Raw genomic sequence first — 18,774 nt, forward strand, 5'->3', positions numbered from 1 at the left:
GTTTTATTTCATCTTTGTATTATGACCTAAGATATTTTATCTACATGAGTTCATAAGGAATATTTCTGTATAACATAGAGAAAATTGTATTAACACTCAATTGTTTCCCTTTCTATTGCTCATTCTAGTGTATTTCAATGTACTTGGAGCTCACAGGTTTTGCTGTACTAGTTGGCCAGCAAGCCCTGGGGTACTCATCTATCTTTGTCTTCCCATTGTAACAATACAAACAAGTTGCCACACTGATTTTTTTTTAATATGTAGGTTCTAGGAGTCCAAACTCAGGTGCTTGTACCAGGACGGTACTTACCTGACTGTGTGATCTCTCCAAGCTTAGATTTTAATTTTGTATGAATAAAACTAAATTTTGATCAGAGTCCCATCGTAAGAGAATTTAGCTTGCAATTTGACTAAAACTTCTGTTCAGTATTTTGGTCTTGAAATACAGAAATAGAGGGATGATTAAAATGAACTACGTACACTGAATTGTGGAATGATCCCCCTTTCTTAGGATCTCAAGTGCTTGTGGATTTTTTTATATTGTTGTAACAAACAACACCTACATACCAGAGCTGCATGTGGGTGTTTATAACAGTAAGTAAGCTATCCAGACATTTCAGAACTTGTGTTCTTTCCTTCTGGTAGCTTGTTATATGCTAGTGTCTTTGCAGTACCCAAATTTTCCCAACAAGACTAATGTGCATGTAGGATGAAAAAAAATCACTTTTTTAAAATTGGATATTTTATCTATTTACATTTCAAATGGTATTCCCTCTATAAAACTCCTATCCCCTCCCCCTTCCCCTGCTTCAATGGGGGTGCTTCCCCACCTACCCACTCCCACATCACTGCCCTGGCATTTCCCTAAACTGGGGCATCAAACCTTCACAAGGCCAAGGGTCTTTTCTCCCATTGATGCCCGACAAGGCATCTGCTATATATGTAGCTGGAACCATGGGTCCTTCCTTGTGTACTCTTTGGTTGGTGGTTTAGTCTCTGGGAGCTCTGGGGGCTCTGGTTGGTGGATATTGTTGTTTTCCCTATGGGATTTCAAACCTTTTCAGCTCCTTAAGTTTTTTTCTCTAACTCCTCAATTAGGGTCCCGTGTTCAGTTCAATGTCTGGCTGTGAGCAATCACCTTTGCATTTGTCAGGCTCTGGCAAAGCCTCTCAGAAGACAGCTATAACAGGCTCCTGTCAGCAAGTACTTCTTGGCATCTGCAGTAGTGTCTGGGTTTGGTATCTGTATATAGAATGGATCCCCAGGTGGGGCAGTTTCTGGATGGCCTTTCCTTTAGTCTCTTTTCCACACTTTACCTCTGTATTTCTTCCTTTGAGTATTTTGTTCCCCCTTCTTAGAAGGATTGAAGCAGCTGCACTTTGGTCTTTCTTCTTCTTGAGCTTCATGTGGTCTATGAATTGTATCTTGGGTATTCCAAGCTTTTGGACTAATATCCACTTATTAGTCTCCATCTGCGCTCCGGAGCTAAAAATCCCCTCTTAATGAATAAATATGTGGAGAACTTTACATTTGGAGCTCACTAATAGTATCTATTAGACATATTCCTATGGTCAAACTAGAACAATTAGAATAGAAAGAAATGAATATGTATGTGTTTGTGTGTGTGTGTGTAAATTGGATATGAAAACCAAAACAAGGTAAAACAAAGAGGCAATATCTTCCCTACCATACTCTAGAAATCCAAAACTGTGTGATAGAACATATGGTAGGAATTTGATTGAAAAATAATACAATTTAAACTATGACAGAATTTGAAAGTGTGAAGAGGAGTATCTTGAAGTCTGTATTTTAAAATATGTCATTTGTTTATAGCTATGTGAAGAAGTGGAGTCCCAGGGACAGCGGTAATGTATGGAGAAATACATGGGCTAGAAACAGATCTAACATGTAGAACAATGTTGATTATCATATTTATTTTAAATACATAGTTATTTTTATTTTTAATGAGGATGAGTCTTTTGCCTGTTTGTATGTAAATGTGCCATGTGCATGCTTGGTACCCATTAAGGCAAGAAAGTTGATTTGGACCTGGAGCCATAGGCAGGTATGAGCCACCAACTAGGTAGTAGAAACTGAACCCAGTTTTTTTTTTTTAATTTCTTTAGAGCATCAGTGTCCTTCACCACTGAGCCATCTCTGCATATTTTTAAAATGGTAGCATGAAGGTGAATGCAGTTCCGGTACTGCTAGAATCTGATAGCTAGGCGGAGTGTAACAAACTCAAGTTGAGTATAATACATGGAGGCTATATATTTTCAAACACTATACTATACCTTTTAGTCTCTTCTACTAAATAAGAAAACAAAACAAAATAATAAATAAATAATAAAGAGAGATCTAGAATTAAAGGCACAAATTGCCCTGATAGTGCAGTTTAGCATTAATGAATGCTCCTCAAGATCTACAAACTATTTACAAGCATGAGTGATGATAATTGCTAATACCAATTTTGCTTCAGTCTCTGTCCTTTCTTTATTATTTATCTTTATTTTATGAATGAGCATAATTAGCTTATACCCACTGCTTCAACACACACACACACACACACACACACACACACACACACACACACATACACACATACACATGGGTGGGAGAATATTTTATATATGTAAGTGTATTATCTCATATCTATACCAAATAGTCTATAACATATCACTTACTTGTTAAAAATTTCCCTCAGAATATATTTTATTGCTTGACTAAAATATTTTGTTCTGTGTTCGATTTATCTCCAAACTAAACTTGAAACATACTGAATTCACAAGTAAAAGAAGATTTATGCCAAATAAGTGGAGTTATTACTTTCAACTTGAAGCATTTATTGTTGTTCTTATTGTTCTATTAATGTTTCTCCATTAAAACGTTAATGATGAATGTGGTGATCCATTTTTATGGAGTTCTTATTGTCTTTAGCAAAAATGATAATGAGAGTAAAATAATTTTGTGGTGTGAAATTAAATAATTTGATCCCTAAGAGCTTTGCTCTAAATGTTCTTCAAATATAATGACCTCTTATTCGTAATGATATTAGGAGTAGAAATTTATTTTCTACCGTGACATCCTATAACAAAAAGAAATTGTTAACTACTTTTATTTTGTGGTTGGGTAATTGGAGACTCATTATGGTTGTTACCAAGTAATGTAGATTTACTTTAAGTTATCTTGTGAGCAATAAAAATAATGAAATGAAAAAAAGTAGTAACTTGTTTTCTGGCACTTACAATCACTGGAAATACTATTTCTATATAACTGCAGTGCAGTAGGAAAAGGGTCCTGTATGGGGAAAATGGTTACGGAAATAATTTTAACTTTTATTTGGGATTTTTTATGGATGCTAAAAATGACTTCAAGGAATGGACAGAAAAGCTACATAAATTGATTTATAATTGAAAAATAAAATATAAAACTAATCAGAAACTCTTGATAAAATCTCATTGTTCCATGAAAAGAAAAATTAAATCATATGTTTTTAGTGCTTGGTTAATTGAACAGATAGTGAACTCAGTGCTAAATCTTCAGAGATTGGCAATTAACTTAGAAGAAATCACTTAATTCACTGCATTTACAAGTGGAAGCAGACTTTATAATATAAGCATAAATCAAACAATATTGCTATTATTCAGCATATACCGTATTATGAGCAATGTTAGATTTAAAATGACAATGTTCTCCAGTTCCAAATGACATCTAAAGTTTAATTTTTAATTTTTCCTTTAGAGAATAAAGAAAGAATAAGCACTCTTCACAGCTGGCATCTGAATGTAATGTGTGCTTCCGGTATTTTAAAAAGTAGTTTTATAACTTGAAGACAAGTAAGAGCTATTTTTAAATAATAAGATATTTTTTAAAACTGTAAAATTGTGAATAGGTTATTTTTCTTTATATTATTCTGATTTTCTATAGTTATAATACTTTTAGAATGGCATATATTCTTTATATACCATATTGCCAAAAGTAGAAACATTCAAAAAGTAAACTTTGTTGTCTGGGTTTGAAGAGTCAGTTGTTCTGAGGGACTGTTGACTGGGGGTGGACTGGGATGATGAGTTGTCCATTGATGGCCTATGTGTGAGAACTATTTGGCAAATTCTATCTGAATTATTACTGCATGTATTCCTGGAATGAACATACATTTTTATTAGTGTGTACAAATATAGGCAAAATGAGCATTTTATTCTGTATAAGAATTAAAGTAATGTATATCTGCAAATAAAATGTATTTATATATGAAATATATATTATATATATGAAACATACATATGGAGGGAAATATTGCCAGAATGTTTGTAAGTGAACAATACAAGAATATGCAGTACTGTACATATATTTTATTTCAAAAAGAGAAGAGGAATAAGGATGCATCTAAGTCCCAGACATATATCTAAATATAAATTTGGAGATATGTGAGTTTAGAAAAACAAAAACAATATTTTTATGCCTACATTTACAAAATTTAAATGGTTCATTTATTTTATTTGTATTTATATTTTATTTGTCTGTATGTATGCTTGTGTACCATATGAGTGCACTGCCTTCAGAGGCCAGAGGACATTGAATTCTCTGTAAATGGAATTATAAACAGTTGTTATCTACCAGGTGGTTACTAGGAATCAAACTGAAGTCCTCTGAAAGGCTCTCCAGCCCCTCTGATTGTTTTTAATAATGAATTTGACATCTGAGTAATGCAAACATTTCATTTATAAGTTAAATTTAAGACAACCAAATCAATGATGAAATTAGAAATTTTAACCAAAATAATAAAATCTTATAGTGGCTAAATTAATATGGCCAAATTGAATATTAAAAGTAAGTTGTCTGTGGAGAGAGATGGCTCAGTGGTTAAGAGTACATACTTATCTAATGGACGACTTGAAGTCAGTTCTCAGCAACAGTAGCAGAAAACACTGCCTGTTACTCTAGCTCCAAGGTATCTGATCTTGTTTTGTGACCTCTGTCTGCACCTGCACTCATGGGTTCTTATCTATACATATATGTTACACATAAAATTTATCTTATTTTATAAAAAGCAAGATATCAGCTTGAATCTAAATGAAGGTCTTTGGAATTACTACTTATATCAACAGTTTACAAGTTATCATCAATATGATGTTGAAATTCTTAATAAATCTATCTTCAAAGAAAATTTTAGTCAATATTTCTCACCAAAGAACTTAGATGACTTGTTATATCATGGTCTTTTACATATACATTTAAACATAAAACAAAAACCATTTTTAAAATTGTGAAATAGCTGTGCAAAAACACATAGCATCATATCACAGGTTTTTAAGATGTGATGAGCCTAAGAGGCCATTTATATTCTGATTGCTGTATTCATCATACACAGAACTAGCCTAAAAGATTATTGAGGAAAAGATAAATAGAAACCGATTATAGTATAATGCAGGTGTACAGATAACATCAAAGTCTCATTTTAACATCCAAGATCAGGGTTCGGTACCATTTCACCACTTGTTATGTAGACAGTCAGTATACTAGCTATGTGGATACAACAGATTGCTTGCTACTCATGTCCTTGGATCTCTGTACTTATGGATATGTGCATTTCACTCATGACAGCACATAGGTCATTTGATTTGATAAAAACTAGGGGGACAATATTTGAAATGTAAAAAAGTAAAATAACCAATTAAAAAATATGAATCCAAAAAAGAAACTAACGTAGTCTCTGATGAAAACTTACTTAAGAAATGTTGTTAAATATTTTTCTTTTTACCATAAAGCATAAGAAGCAACTAGATTTTAAAACAAATAGTGGGATAGATGAAGTAGTAATCAGATGATATGATGTGACAATATTATATAATGTCTTTTCTGATATGATTGGAAGAATGTCAACTAGACAATAGGTAAATAATGAAAAATGAAATTATGACTCCTCCTTCTCTTATGTCCTATATAAATGAATTGAAAACATACAACTTGAAAAGTATTCCAATGTTTCAAAACATTCCCTAAAAATAAAAGACTACTAGTGAAACGAGAAGGAGGACAGATCTCAGCATGAGCATGGGGTCTATGCTGATGTAGTGGTGATGAAGATGTTCAAAGATCAGAGATGTTCAAACTTGTAGGCAGTTAAATCTCATTCTGACCTATTGCTTTGTACAAGTAATATACTCTATTAGAATAAAATTGAATAATAATTTAAAGACCTCAATCACATCGATGCCAGTCTTTTCAATTGTGATATAATGTAGTGCCAAGTATTGTGATTGTAACCTCACAATCCTCCAGAGCAACATTATACATTATAACCAAAGGTTTTCCCCCTACATACAAGGTCCCAAAATAATGAGTCTGACACATAATATTTCATGAACAAATGCCTAAACTATAAGGTTGGGCTTGTTCCCTGACTAGCTGGTAAGTTAGTTAATCCATTTATTTTAGTCTATGTCCTTCCACGTGGCTGGTTACCTCTTCCCCAAGATCATGCAACTATCTCCATCAATGTTCAGGACGAGTCTCCTCCTTTGTATGACTGTATCCCAGAATCCTCTCTCCCTGACAGAACTTCCACCCTTTATTTCCTGCCTAAGCTAATGGGACAACAGCTTTTTATTGACAGGCTATATTTCCACATAGTGTAGTAGAGAGAATCTCTACAACATACCAAGAAACAATGGTTGGAATGTTGGAATGTTCCCAGTGCCACTGAGGTAAGACTGATGGCAATCATAATTCTAAAGATCTCTCTTGGTCCAAAAATTCTCTTGAGGTGTAGGCTCAAGGAAATCCTATGAGATCTGATGGCTATGTGTGTAGACATGGGTTCACGTGAAAATACTACTATGCACGCGCGCGCGTGTGTGTGTGTGTGTGTGTGTGTGTGTTACATATGGAAGTCAGAGTGTGCTTTTTCCACTTTACCTTATATTTTGGAGACAGGGTTTCTCACTGAACTCAGACCTTAGTATTTGGGCAGCTTACTGTATAGATCTCCCAGTACTGGGTCTACAAGCACACTGCCCTACAACGTCTGGCATTTTACATGAGTGTTTGAAATCTAATTTGAAGCTTAGGTTCTCATGTTTGTGCAGCAAGCACTTACCATCTGAGCCATTTGTCCAGCCCTAATATTATTTTTGCAAAGTATTCATGCCATTGTCTATTCCTCTGAACAATACACAGGAGTTCCTGTTGTATAGGTTTATCCATGCTAGACCTTATTGATGTTTTTATTTTCTTCTATATCCTTTTGTGTTCTAATTTACATTACTATATTAACACAAGGTACAAGCACTTTTTGATATAAATATTGACCAGTTATAATCTTACTTTAAAATGATTACTAGGATTTTTCTTACACAATTGTTTCTTTATTACTAGCATTAATAGTCTTTTATAAGCTCTATATTCTGGTCATTTATTAGAGACATCTTATGAATATTTTCTCTCAGTCTGCTGCTTGTCTATTTATTTTCATAATGGATTATTTTATGAGCAATAGTTGTTAATTTTAATGAAGTCTAATTTAGCATTTTTATGATTATTCCTTTTTCGTGACATGAGAAAACTTTGGACACATAGATTTATATCTATCTGTATTCTCTTCTGAAGAGTTTCTGAATTTCATTTTCATGCTTACTTGTAACAATGAGGTATTTCAAAGTGTTTTTATGTAGTGCAAAATAAGGGATAAGATTTAATTTTACACAACAGACGTTACAATCTATAAGAACAAAGTCATGGTATTTGTAGAAGAGTAGATTTGATTGGAAATAATAATACTAAGTGAATTAAACTAGTCACAGAAACTCAGTTATCATGTCTTTTTCCCATCTAAGGTCCTAGAATTATTATAGATACATAAAATTATGTACCTATATATGATATCAAAGTTAAAAGGTCCAGGGAAAAGGAGGAGGTTACATAGTAAAGGTGATAGGGGAGAGAAGGTAGCTATATACTAAATATACTTATAGCCTTTCATTAAAGGGTTCTTTTGCAAGATAATACCATGAACAATGAATATACAAAATAAAATTTTTAAATAATATAAAATATTTAATTTTATTTTTTCGATATTGATATAAGTACTTCTTATTGAAATCTTTTTATTTCCCTTACTTTTGTGTAAAATTGAATGCTCATTGACTAAATTTCTTCTCATTGTTGTATTGTACTCTTGATTGTCCATAACACTATATTGTCTTGGTGACAGAAATTCTATCAATTACCTAGTAGCATGAGATAGTTATGCCTATGACCTCATTATATTTTTTTTCAGTTTCTTAAATTTGCATTTAAATGTATATTTCAGAATTAGATTATAAATTTAAAATATGTCTGCTAGACCAAGGTTGATCTGCCAGGAAAATACTCTTAAATTAAACTGACTTTCCCTCTCCAGCAGCTATCAGTTATTGAGTAGTTCCTTAGTCAAGGCCGGGACATCCCTCTCCATGCTGGGATTTGGTCTGGCTTGAGCTTGCGCAAGTCTTGTGTGCATGCTGTCACAACAGCTGTAAGTTCATGTGTGCAAGTGCCTAGCTGTGTCTGGAAAATCCAACTTCCTTATATTCACCTACCACCTCTGGTTGGTACACTCTTTCTGCCCTCTCTTCCACAATGACAATATGTTTTTATAGCTAATAGGGTTCATACATGGGTAAGACTTACGGTTTTTATTCCAGTAGAAATATTGTCATCCTACTACAGAATAACTATATTTTACTTCTTTTATGTGTATATGTGTATATTTTATCATACTTCTAGAGTAGTATGTTTCTATATGACATTTAAAGTTCTTTAGTGTTATTTTTTCTCCCTCATATTCCTCTTCTAACTCGTTCTTCCACTCCCACCTATAATTTAACACTTCTTGTTCCATTAATGACCTTTAACCTTTGAGAGCACTGAGTTATATCTCCCTTTCATGGATAACCTCCCTCCCATGGCCACTTACTAATTTCCTAACATCTGTGGATATCAGAAATAAAACATACATGCATAACAACTCAAAGTTAAACTTTACAAATAAGAAGATAGGATGTGTATTTTTCGGGACTGAGTTACCTTGCTTAGAATGACTGTTTCCAGCTCCATACATCTGTTTGTAAGTTTCACCATGAAATTTTTAGACACCTGAGTAATATCCTAGTGTGCATATATATTGTATTTTATTATCTATTTATTAGTTGGTGGATATCCAGTTTCTTTTTTACTTCTTGGATATTGTGTATACAGAAAGAAGCACAGTGCCAATGGGTGAGCAAGAATTTCTGTAGTAGGATGTAGTTTGGGGGTGTATGTCTAAAAGTGACATAGGCGGATCATGTGGCAGGTCTAGCTCTAGCTTTTGGAAGAATCTTTACACCGATTTCCATAGTGGTTATACCAGTTTGCACTCCCACAATCAGGGAATACTTGTGTTCTTTCTCTGTTGCCATACCAACATATTCCTATTCATCCTTCTTTAGTGGTGTAGATGAAATATCCAAGTAGTTTTAAGCTTTGAATTCTGCAGTAGCAAAGGATTTTGAACATTAAAAAGAACAAAGAAACAAACAGACAAACAATCATGTTTCTTGGCATTTACATTTTATCCTTTGAAAATTCTCTACTTACTTTCAGGTCTCAGTTTTAATTGAGCTTGTTCGTTTTCTAGATGTTCAATTTTGAGTTCTTTATGTTGTCTAAATAATATCTGCCTGTCAGATATATAGTAGATAAATATTTATTTTCCTATTTGGTCTGGTGCCTCTTTATTCCAATGATGCTATCAATTGCTATATAGAAGCTTTTGGTTCATAATGTCCCATTTATTGATTGGCTTTCAATGTCAGGGAGTTAAAAAGAAGAGAAAAATGGAAAATACATCTGCTAAGATTACATTTGGATTTCATTAGATCTATAATAAATCTGAAAATAATATTGTAGTGGTAAGAATCTGTGATCATTGTGTATCTCAACTTTTAAAACATTCTCTGTGTGTGTGTGTGTGTGCGCGCGCGCACACACATATATACGTGTGCATGTCTTTCTCTTTACATTATTAAACTGCCTATCTGAGGCCTTTGATAATCATTGAATAGAGTTGTCAAGGGCTGACATCCCCTGGTTTTCTCCACATTGAGGAGAGACTTTTCAGTGTTTGGGAAGTGATTGTGTCATTGATACTAGGGAGGTTAAGGCAACTTTGAATCAGAGTGAGCCTTCTCCCAAGGTTTTAAGAATATTGAACACTGTAATTCACTTATTTTTGAATGTCCTGGGATGTTAGTGTTTTCATTTTTCCATTTTAGGCCATTAAGTATGGTTAATTAGAGTAACTTTATAATGCTGAGCAGAGTTTAAATTCTGATATAGACCAGTAAGTACTGTCAGTATTATCCTTTTGAGTGTTAAGTGTGTCTTCTCTCTCTACACACAATTGTTTTAAAGTTTGAGTACATGATACTGGGAGTGTATGCTACATACTCCTTACCTCAGATTATTGAGTCAGAGATTCAGCATTTTTCTTGATCTATTCAAATCATTACTTACTTTTTACTTATTTTTTTACATTATTTTTTACTTCCTTTATTTTCTCTGTTATTTCTTCCCATTTGGATTATGCAATCTTTAAAATAATTCTCTGAGCTAGGCAAGGTAAATTAGAAAATTTGGAGAGATGAATGTGGAATACTATTTAATCAAAATATAATCTCAAAAATTAAAAACATTGCAGAGTTATCATTCACTTTGTGGCCAGCAAATATTGGATATTGTGTTTTGCATCACATTGTGTCTACACAATGCCCCTCCATCTGCAGATAGGGCATTTTACTGTAGGATAAAAATTTTTTTTACTATAGGATAAAATTGCCTTTGTATTAGATTGTTTCACCTAAATATAGGAAAATGTAACTGTGATGAGCCAGAATAAGGCACTCTCGGCTAAGAGCTAGTATTTAACTAACAAGGCAATATTAAATGCATTTTTGATGCACAGCTTTTTTTCCATTTTTCATTTTATATTTTATTTACATTTCAGATGCCATCCCCTTTCCCCATTTCCCCTCCTAGAAAACCCCTATCCCATGTCCCCTTTTCATTCTTGCTTTTATACATTTTTTAAAGTGTTAGTCAAAAGCTTTATACATTTGGTAATGCTCAATCAGAAGTGTAACCCAATACCCAACCTAGATATATAAACTGTCTTTGACTGGTGGAGACACATGGACATCTGCCTCCATGCCCCCTTCTCTTTCTCTCTCTCATCACCTTGCTTCTCCTCTCCTTCATCTTCTCCTCTCCTTACTCCTTCTCTTCCTCTCAGTACTCCTTCCCCTTTGGCTCCTCCTACATATCACCTTTCCTGTTAAAATAACACTTTTCTCTCAAAATACAATTAGAAGATAATTATTCCAATTTGTGCCAGTGAGGTACAAGATAATCCTAATAACCAGTCCATCATTTTCTTGACTAACCAGAACCTCTGTCATCTCTCCTAACTAAAACACTTAGTTTTGAACCTGGCTTTTTTCTTGGCTTAGAATAAATGTCAGCTGAAAACCTTCCACTCAGATCTTCTCTCTCAAAGTAAATAGCCAGGATTGGCTATGAGACTATAGGTCTTCAACCCCGTCAGAAATCTAGAATGACTGAGTTAACTGAAATTATGGGAAGCACAAAGCATAGCTTCTAAAACTTAGCCAATTTATGGAGACCGCTGAACACCTGGACAGTCCGTATACTACAAAACTTTGGAGCATCAAATCTTCAGCCTTCTGGACCAGAATCATCTGACAGACCTTATTAATGCAGAATTATTAAGGACTGATTACTCTGTCTAGGCAGATATAATCAGTCGACTATTCTGCAAGTGTGTCCTTTTCTGGACAGTAACTTGTCTGTAGATGGAAAGAGGCAATTCTTGCCTTGGGGCCGTCTCTGCACAACTGGAGTAACTCCAAGGATGCTCAATTTCTTCTTTGAATCCAAGTCAGGAAGCTGTCAGGAGCAGACAGGTCTCTAATAAAAATGAACATTAATATAGAAATGTTTGTAACATCAATTCTGTGGACTTCTGACGTTTTGAAAACCAACTATCCATGTAAAATAAACTGGACTGCTGTCTGTTAACTCCTCTCAGCTATTTCTAAATAAAACGTAGAGAACACCCTAACAATAAACTCCAAGCCATGAATTTGCTATAGTCCCTTAACTCACAGGCTAACCATCTCAAATCTGTTAAAAAAGTTAAAGAAGGACTGGGTCTAAGCTTTGTCTTCCTAAATATGTTATACAGGCGCAATGCCTATGCAAGTACCAATATTCATCTCATTTTTATATCAATAAGAAACTCGTACCAATGAAAACCTTAAATTTGAAATCAAAGTAAATTTTCTACCATTAAGAGATTATAACTTCATCTTGATACTAATTTTACAGATTTCTATCAATAGGTTGTGGCTATGCAATAAATCCTAGTCAATCCTCCCTGTTCCAACAAAACCTCTACTTTCCCCTAGAAAGAGAGTCCAATATTAACCACCTTAGTCCCCAAGCCCAGGGAATAGGGGTGCTGAGTCTTCGTTAACTTCTTCAAGCTGATTACGGGCGTTGAGATATTAGAAGAGGGATTGGGGGAAGAGTAAATTGATAAGCCTCTGACACTGTGTCTTCACTGCAGCCAGTTGGAATTCCAGGACATTGGAGGTTTGAGAGGGTCTGCTCAGTTTGCTTGATGAGTAGATACACCGAGGCTGTGTATTCGATTCACAGCTTTTTAAGATGGGTTTATCTGAACATAGCCATATATAAATCAAGAAAATCTGTGTTTGTGTACATGTATATGCATGACTATATATTAACATGTCAGACAAAAAGATTCATTTACCAAATACTCATTATATGCTTAATCTGTATGAGCTTTTTTGAAAACTCTGTAAACGCAATATTTATCAGTAACCATAGCTATGGCTCACTGAAACATGTGCAACATTGTTTTAAATCGCATAGATCCTATTTGTGTTTTCCAGGTAGATCAATCTTAACTGAGTTGCAAGCAACTTTGAATGTTAAGATTTGTAGCCAAACTCGTCAGATTATAGATATAGTAAACTAAGTTCAATGGAAATTTAAAGAAATAAAAAGAACTAAGGCATGAAAGACTTTTACTATTATTGCATTAAAATTAATATATTCAGAATATTAAAAATCCAAAAACTGGTTTAGATGAAGTTTATTACAGATAATCTTTATTTTGATCATCACTGAGTACCTCATGTATAAATTTATATGTGTATGTGTGTGTATGTGTGTATAAGCATTTACAAATATTATTTATTGTAAAGCTTAAAAGAAATGCACGACCTGAATACTGTAGCAGTAAAGGTAATGACTGTTTCTGCACCAGGCAATTCACCTTTTTCTTCTCATTCAACCAAAGTTTCTTCTGTGTTTGTAGTAAAACAATATTTACAAATGACTCACTGCAACAGAGATAGCTATCTATAGATTCTAAAATTTCCATTCTGTGATAGAGATGTAGCTTAGAGGGAAAGCACCTTTGTATTAAACCAAAAAGCTCTGGTTTTGAGTCCAAGAATTAATCAAAAAACTCCATTCATTCTTTTGAATTCAGTTTAGCTTCTTTTGTTGATATGTATATGTATGATTTAAAACTAAAAATGTCCTTTTCCTGTGTCACTGTGTTTTATCTATTAGTTTCTAATAAATAAAATATAAAAACTACTTAAGCTAATGTGCTTTCGATGTTACCATCACCTCAAAATAAAACAGTTTGCTTGTTAGAGAAGTCATATATAGCAGAAATGCATTGTTATCTAACACATATAGTATATATGTGTTGGAAATGGGAGAGTATTTGATATTTTATAAAAAGTAATTCTTTTGCAAATTTTATTTAATCTTTATTTTACAATTCAGTTATTATCCCCCTCCCAGTCCATCCTCTGACTGTTCCACATTTCATTCCTCCTCCTTCTTGTCTCCACAAGGAAGTTCCCACCCTTCATCTCAGCCTTGTGGCTAAGATCAAGTGTAGAATCTGTTCTTATCAGTTTAATAATTCTTTTTTTAAAAAAACAAATTGTTTTTTAAAAATAACAGAAACAGTTTTCAATAAAGATACTCTAAAAGTGGCCACTAGTGTAAATAGTCACACATGTTAGGAGTTAATCAATTTAACCTTCCATTTTCAGTGACTATTTCAGAGACAATATTCCAACCCTGATTTTTGCCAAAGCAGTCTGATAGGACTTACTACAGGCCTTCCAGAAGGCCATCTCCCTCTTGAAATATAGGCATGTTCTCTGGACAGGATCAGGAGATGTGACATTCTTCAGTAATTCTAGAGCCATTAATGGCTGGAGCTGAGAGGAAAGCCGACCTTTGGAATGGTAGGATGGGAAGTAGTGTTAGCTTATGGATCTCAGGGGCTTTCATCTCACCTCATCCTCAATTTCATGATAGAGGGGAGGATGTGTGATCATTCTGTTTAGTAGAACTTGACTCGGGGCCTCTGTTATTTCCACCTGAAAATATACTGACAAATATGAGTATTGGTTGAATCATAACAAGGTCATCTCAGATTGTGGCTTGATCTCTTGATGCCAACAACAATTTGGCATTTCAGGGGAGATTTTTCTGCCATCATTTCAATGTATTTGACAAAGATAATCAACAAGATAGGTAAAACATCTAGTCCTATGACCAGTAATTCTGGCAGGACCCTTGCACAGAGAAAAGATGTGTCAGTCTTAAGAATTTGTTCTCTATTTAATATAGTAACACGTTCAAGAGTACTTAGTTTAAAATGGCTGCAAAGAAGTATTGCAAGTGAAAGAAAATAGGTTTTAACTTTATTCCCTAAGAGTTAGATGTTACTACTGCTTCTGTTAATGGTATTTCTGCTTATGGATTCAGAATAAAAGAAAGCAAAACCCAATCAGACAAAAAAGGAGCAAGCTCTGTGTTTTCTTTTTAAAATGATTCTTTCACTCTTTTTAGAGACAGACACTATGAAAGACTATTTAGCTTTGCATGGCATGGAATTCTGTATCTTTGAGGCTGGCCAAAAACTCAGAGAAATCCAAATGTTTCTGTCTGTCTGGCGCTAGGATTAAAGACATGTATCATCATATAAAAGTCTGTCTCTGTCTCTGTCCCTCTGACTCTCTCTCTGTCTCTCTGTCTCTGTCTCTCTCTGTCTCTCTGTCTCTCTGTCTCTCTCTCTCTCTCACACACACAGAGAGAGAGACAGAGAGAGAGAGAGAGAGAGAGAGAGAGAGAGAGAGAGAGAGAGAGAGAGAGAGAGAGAGAAGAGTGAACAAAAACTAAGGTATACTTTTGGACTGACACATACCTTTGTAGTAGACAGGTTGCTTATTATGTGTGAGACACTGGTTTGATCCCATGTGCTGTAAAAGAGAAACAATATGAATTTCAACTAGCTGATTAAAATTGTAGATTTCTAAGCTTTGCTTGAGGCTTTCTGTACCAGGACATCTAAACACAGAGTTCAGTGATCTCTAGTTCTAGAAACCAACATAAAGCATACTCTGTATAAGAACACTGTTCAGGTCTTTGTGCTCAGATATTACCCTTCATGCATCTCTTTGCCGAATTTCACCACTTTACAATGGTGTTTTTCTTTTCTCTTTCAAGACGATTGTTCTATTCAAATACGAAGCTCATGGAGCAGAACTGTGTGCATGTGTTCACCAATCTGTTCCAGAGTCCTGAATAATTCCTGACCTAAAAAAGGTACCTATTGTGTTTAGCTAAATCCAAAAAAGAGAAGCTGACATTTTCTGAGGGATGTGAAGGATTGAAAGCACCGGGTAAAGGTAAATATGGAATTCAGTGAGAACACTGAAAATTTGTAGTAACCAAGAAGGTAGAATATTGCTAAGAAAGAAATGAAGGGAGATTGTAAAATGGAATATGTCTCATCCCTGATAAAAATAGGCACACAGGCTGAAAGAAATGATTTGGAGAAAGCAGCAAGTGGCATGGTACAAACTTTTCAAAAGCAAATCTAACATCAGGATGCTTTAATAATGATGCACTTAGAAAAGTGTGATTCAGATTTATGATGGAAAAGGCCAACTTCTGAGTTTCTGCTCAATATAGGATGCAGCTCACAGAAAGAGCATGTAAATGTTGTTTAGCTAACACATTTGGGTTTTGTCTGACTGAACATCGATGTGGCATCAGTAGCATTTTGTAGAAACTATGGGGTACAACTTGGTTCTATGTGTTAAGTTTGTATCAATAGAGATAACAGTGTGGGCTGAATGAAGAGTGTGGGTGAATTCAAAGCACATTGTGTGATACCCAAAGCTATCAGAACTCTTTTGACAAAAACATACTGCTTATTTTAAAACTAAGAACAACAATAAATTTCTCATATTTTTCTTAAATATTTTCTCATATGTTAAGTTCATTTGTCATCAAATATTTCTGTTGGTAAATGAAGTTGAGCAAACCAAAAGAGAAATATATCGATGGAATCATGGGCACGAAAGAATCTTAGATGAAATTTATACACTCCTCTCTGTTAAATAAGCATAATTATTTACAATATAATAAATATAATTATTAAAATAATTAATTATGTTAATCCACGTTCATTCGGACAAAGTGAGAAAATTATGTACAGATAATTACAGTACATTTTATAAGTTATAGGGAAACAATTGAAAGCAATTCATTCAAACACCAACCCCTAATAGTTGTCATTTCCTAATAATCTTGCAAGAACATTTACCAAATCTTCACACAAATGTGTCTTCGAAAGACATTTAATGCCAAGTGTAGACGTTTATGGTAGCAAAATAACAAAGAAAAATTGAGTACCCAAGACACAAAGGTATGCCACCTCTATCCTTCATCTGCAAAAATCACTGATAGAAACAATCGGTACCACATGTATGTAGTTCAGCTAGAGCAACTCCACCTATTTGAATTTCAGACCCTATATATCAGTCACTGATGTCTCCCCAGGGGCTTCTCTAGTACCTGGCACATAGTTAAATGTTCAAATAAAATATTTATTGATCTGAAGCAAACTCTTACAAGAGAGGCATGAACAGTTTGAGTCTTAGAGGATTTCAAAAATACCTTCTGATATTTACTTAGGGTATATTTTTTACGAAGTGTTTATTATCTCAATGTAAAGCTGGCTTCAGTGCACACTGAGTACAGCTCCGTCCTTCTACTATTACACATAACTTGGACTCTAAGCTCTATTTTGACTTTCTCTGATTCAGGAACCTCTAGTTTATAAATGTGTTTTGCTTGCTACAAAAATGTTCATCATTTTGGAGAATTTCAATGATAATGCCCTCACCTTCACCATTTCATCTCAAACCATTAAATTTTTTCATTACATCAGCTTAATTTAATTCAGGAAGTACTTGCAGTGTTGAACTGGGTTGTAACGTATTAGAAACCATTCCCTTGGATGTGAGGAACCCCGTGGAAGAAGGGGAGGAAAGATTGTAGAAGTTAGAGGAGATAGTGGACACCAGGAGGACATGATCCAGCAACTTAATAAATAAGGCACTTATGGACTCACAGAGACTAAAATGGCAAGCGGGGTGCCTGCATGGCTCTCCTCTAAGTTTATGTGCTATGGCTGTTAGCTTGGTGTTTTTCCTGGACTCCAGTTGAAGGAGGTGTGTTTCTGACTCCTTTCCCTGTTCTTGGAGCTCTTTTTCTCCTATTGGGTTATCCTGTCCAGCCTAGATATAAGAGCTTTTGCCTTTGTCTTACTGTATCTCATTTTTCTTGTTCGCTTGTTGTCTATTGGAGGCCTGCTCTTTTCTGAAGGGAAACAGAGGGGGAGTGAATCTGGGGGAGAGGGGTGAGGTGTGGGGCAAAAAAAAAAAAAAAAAAGAAAAAGAATATAGTTCCAAAGCTAAAATGTAGTTCCAGATATTGAGAAGTTTGCAACTATTGGAGTTAACACTTATACATATGTGTTTGTGCAAAAGTGGGCATGCACACCCGTGTGCTTGTACATGCACGTGAGCGCACGCGTGCGCGCGCGCGCATACACACACACACACACACACACACACACACACACACCAGAAAGATGGTAGCCATATACACAAATGGTAAAAATTGTGAATAGCATGTATCTAAGTACATGTAACTAATTCCAATTGGTAACTTAATTTTTTAGTAAGAAAAATGTGGGTGATAGATTTTTATCTAAATTTTATCTAAAGCATAAATTATAACATATTGAAAATTAATGTACAACCTGAAACCAAGTTGAATTTTTTTTAATAGAAAAAGAGGAAAATGTATTATTTTGTGTTTTTTTTTTTTCTGAAAGTTATTTCTGGGACAGTTAGTTGAATAGGGAATTAACTATATTTAAAGTATAGTTTTACTCTGTACTCTGTACTTTCATGTTTTCCCTCATGAGTTTTATTGTTTATGTTTTTTGTTTTGGTTTTGGGTTTTCCCTAAGTAGATTCTTCTGCATACCATTTAGTTTGTGATTACTTAAAGTACAATTTAGTAGTAATCAGTTTTTGTATTTTTCTTCATGTTACCAGTTTTTGGTTTTGTATATTTTATATTTAAACCCTGTATATCTTTAATTATGCTTTGTTCATACCCAGGAGAATAGATAAACCTTCTCTTGGTTCATGTACAGAAATGCTGGTGCTATGGACAGAAAGTATCGACACATTTTTCTCTTCAGGGTTATTTATAGTCTGCTGCTGCTCCCCTATAGAGAACTACTAAACTACT

At 34.3% G+C, this 18,774-nt stretch overlaps 1 pseudogene; it reads left to right on the forward strand.

The window, feature by feature from the left end:
- Nucleotides 1-14,008: 14,008 nt before the first annotated feature.
- LOC117722105 (U2 spliceosomal RNA) lies at nucleotides 14,009-14,117 on the forward strand (annotated as a pseudogene).
- The last annotated feature ends 4,657 nt before the right edge of the window (nucleotides 14,118-18,774 follow it).

Source organism: Arvicanthis niloticus, chromosome 16 (assembly GCF_011762505.2).
Source record: "Arvicanthis niloticus isolate mArvNil1 chromosome 16, mArvNil1.pat.X, whole genome shotgun sequence".
NCBI classification, from domain to species: domain Eukaryota; kingdom Metazoa; phylum Chordata; class Mammalia; order Rodentia; family Muridae; genus Arvicanthis; species Arvicanthis niloticus.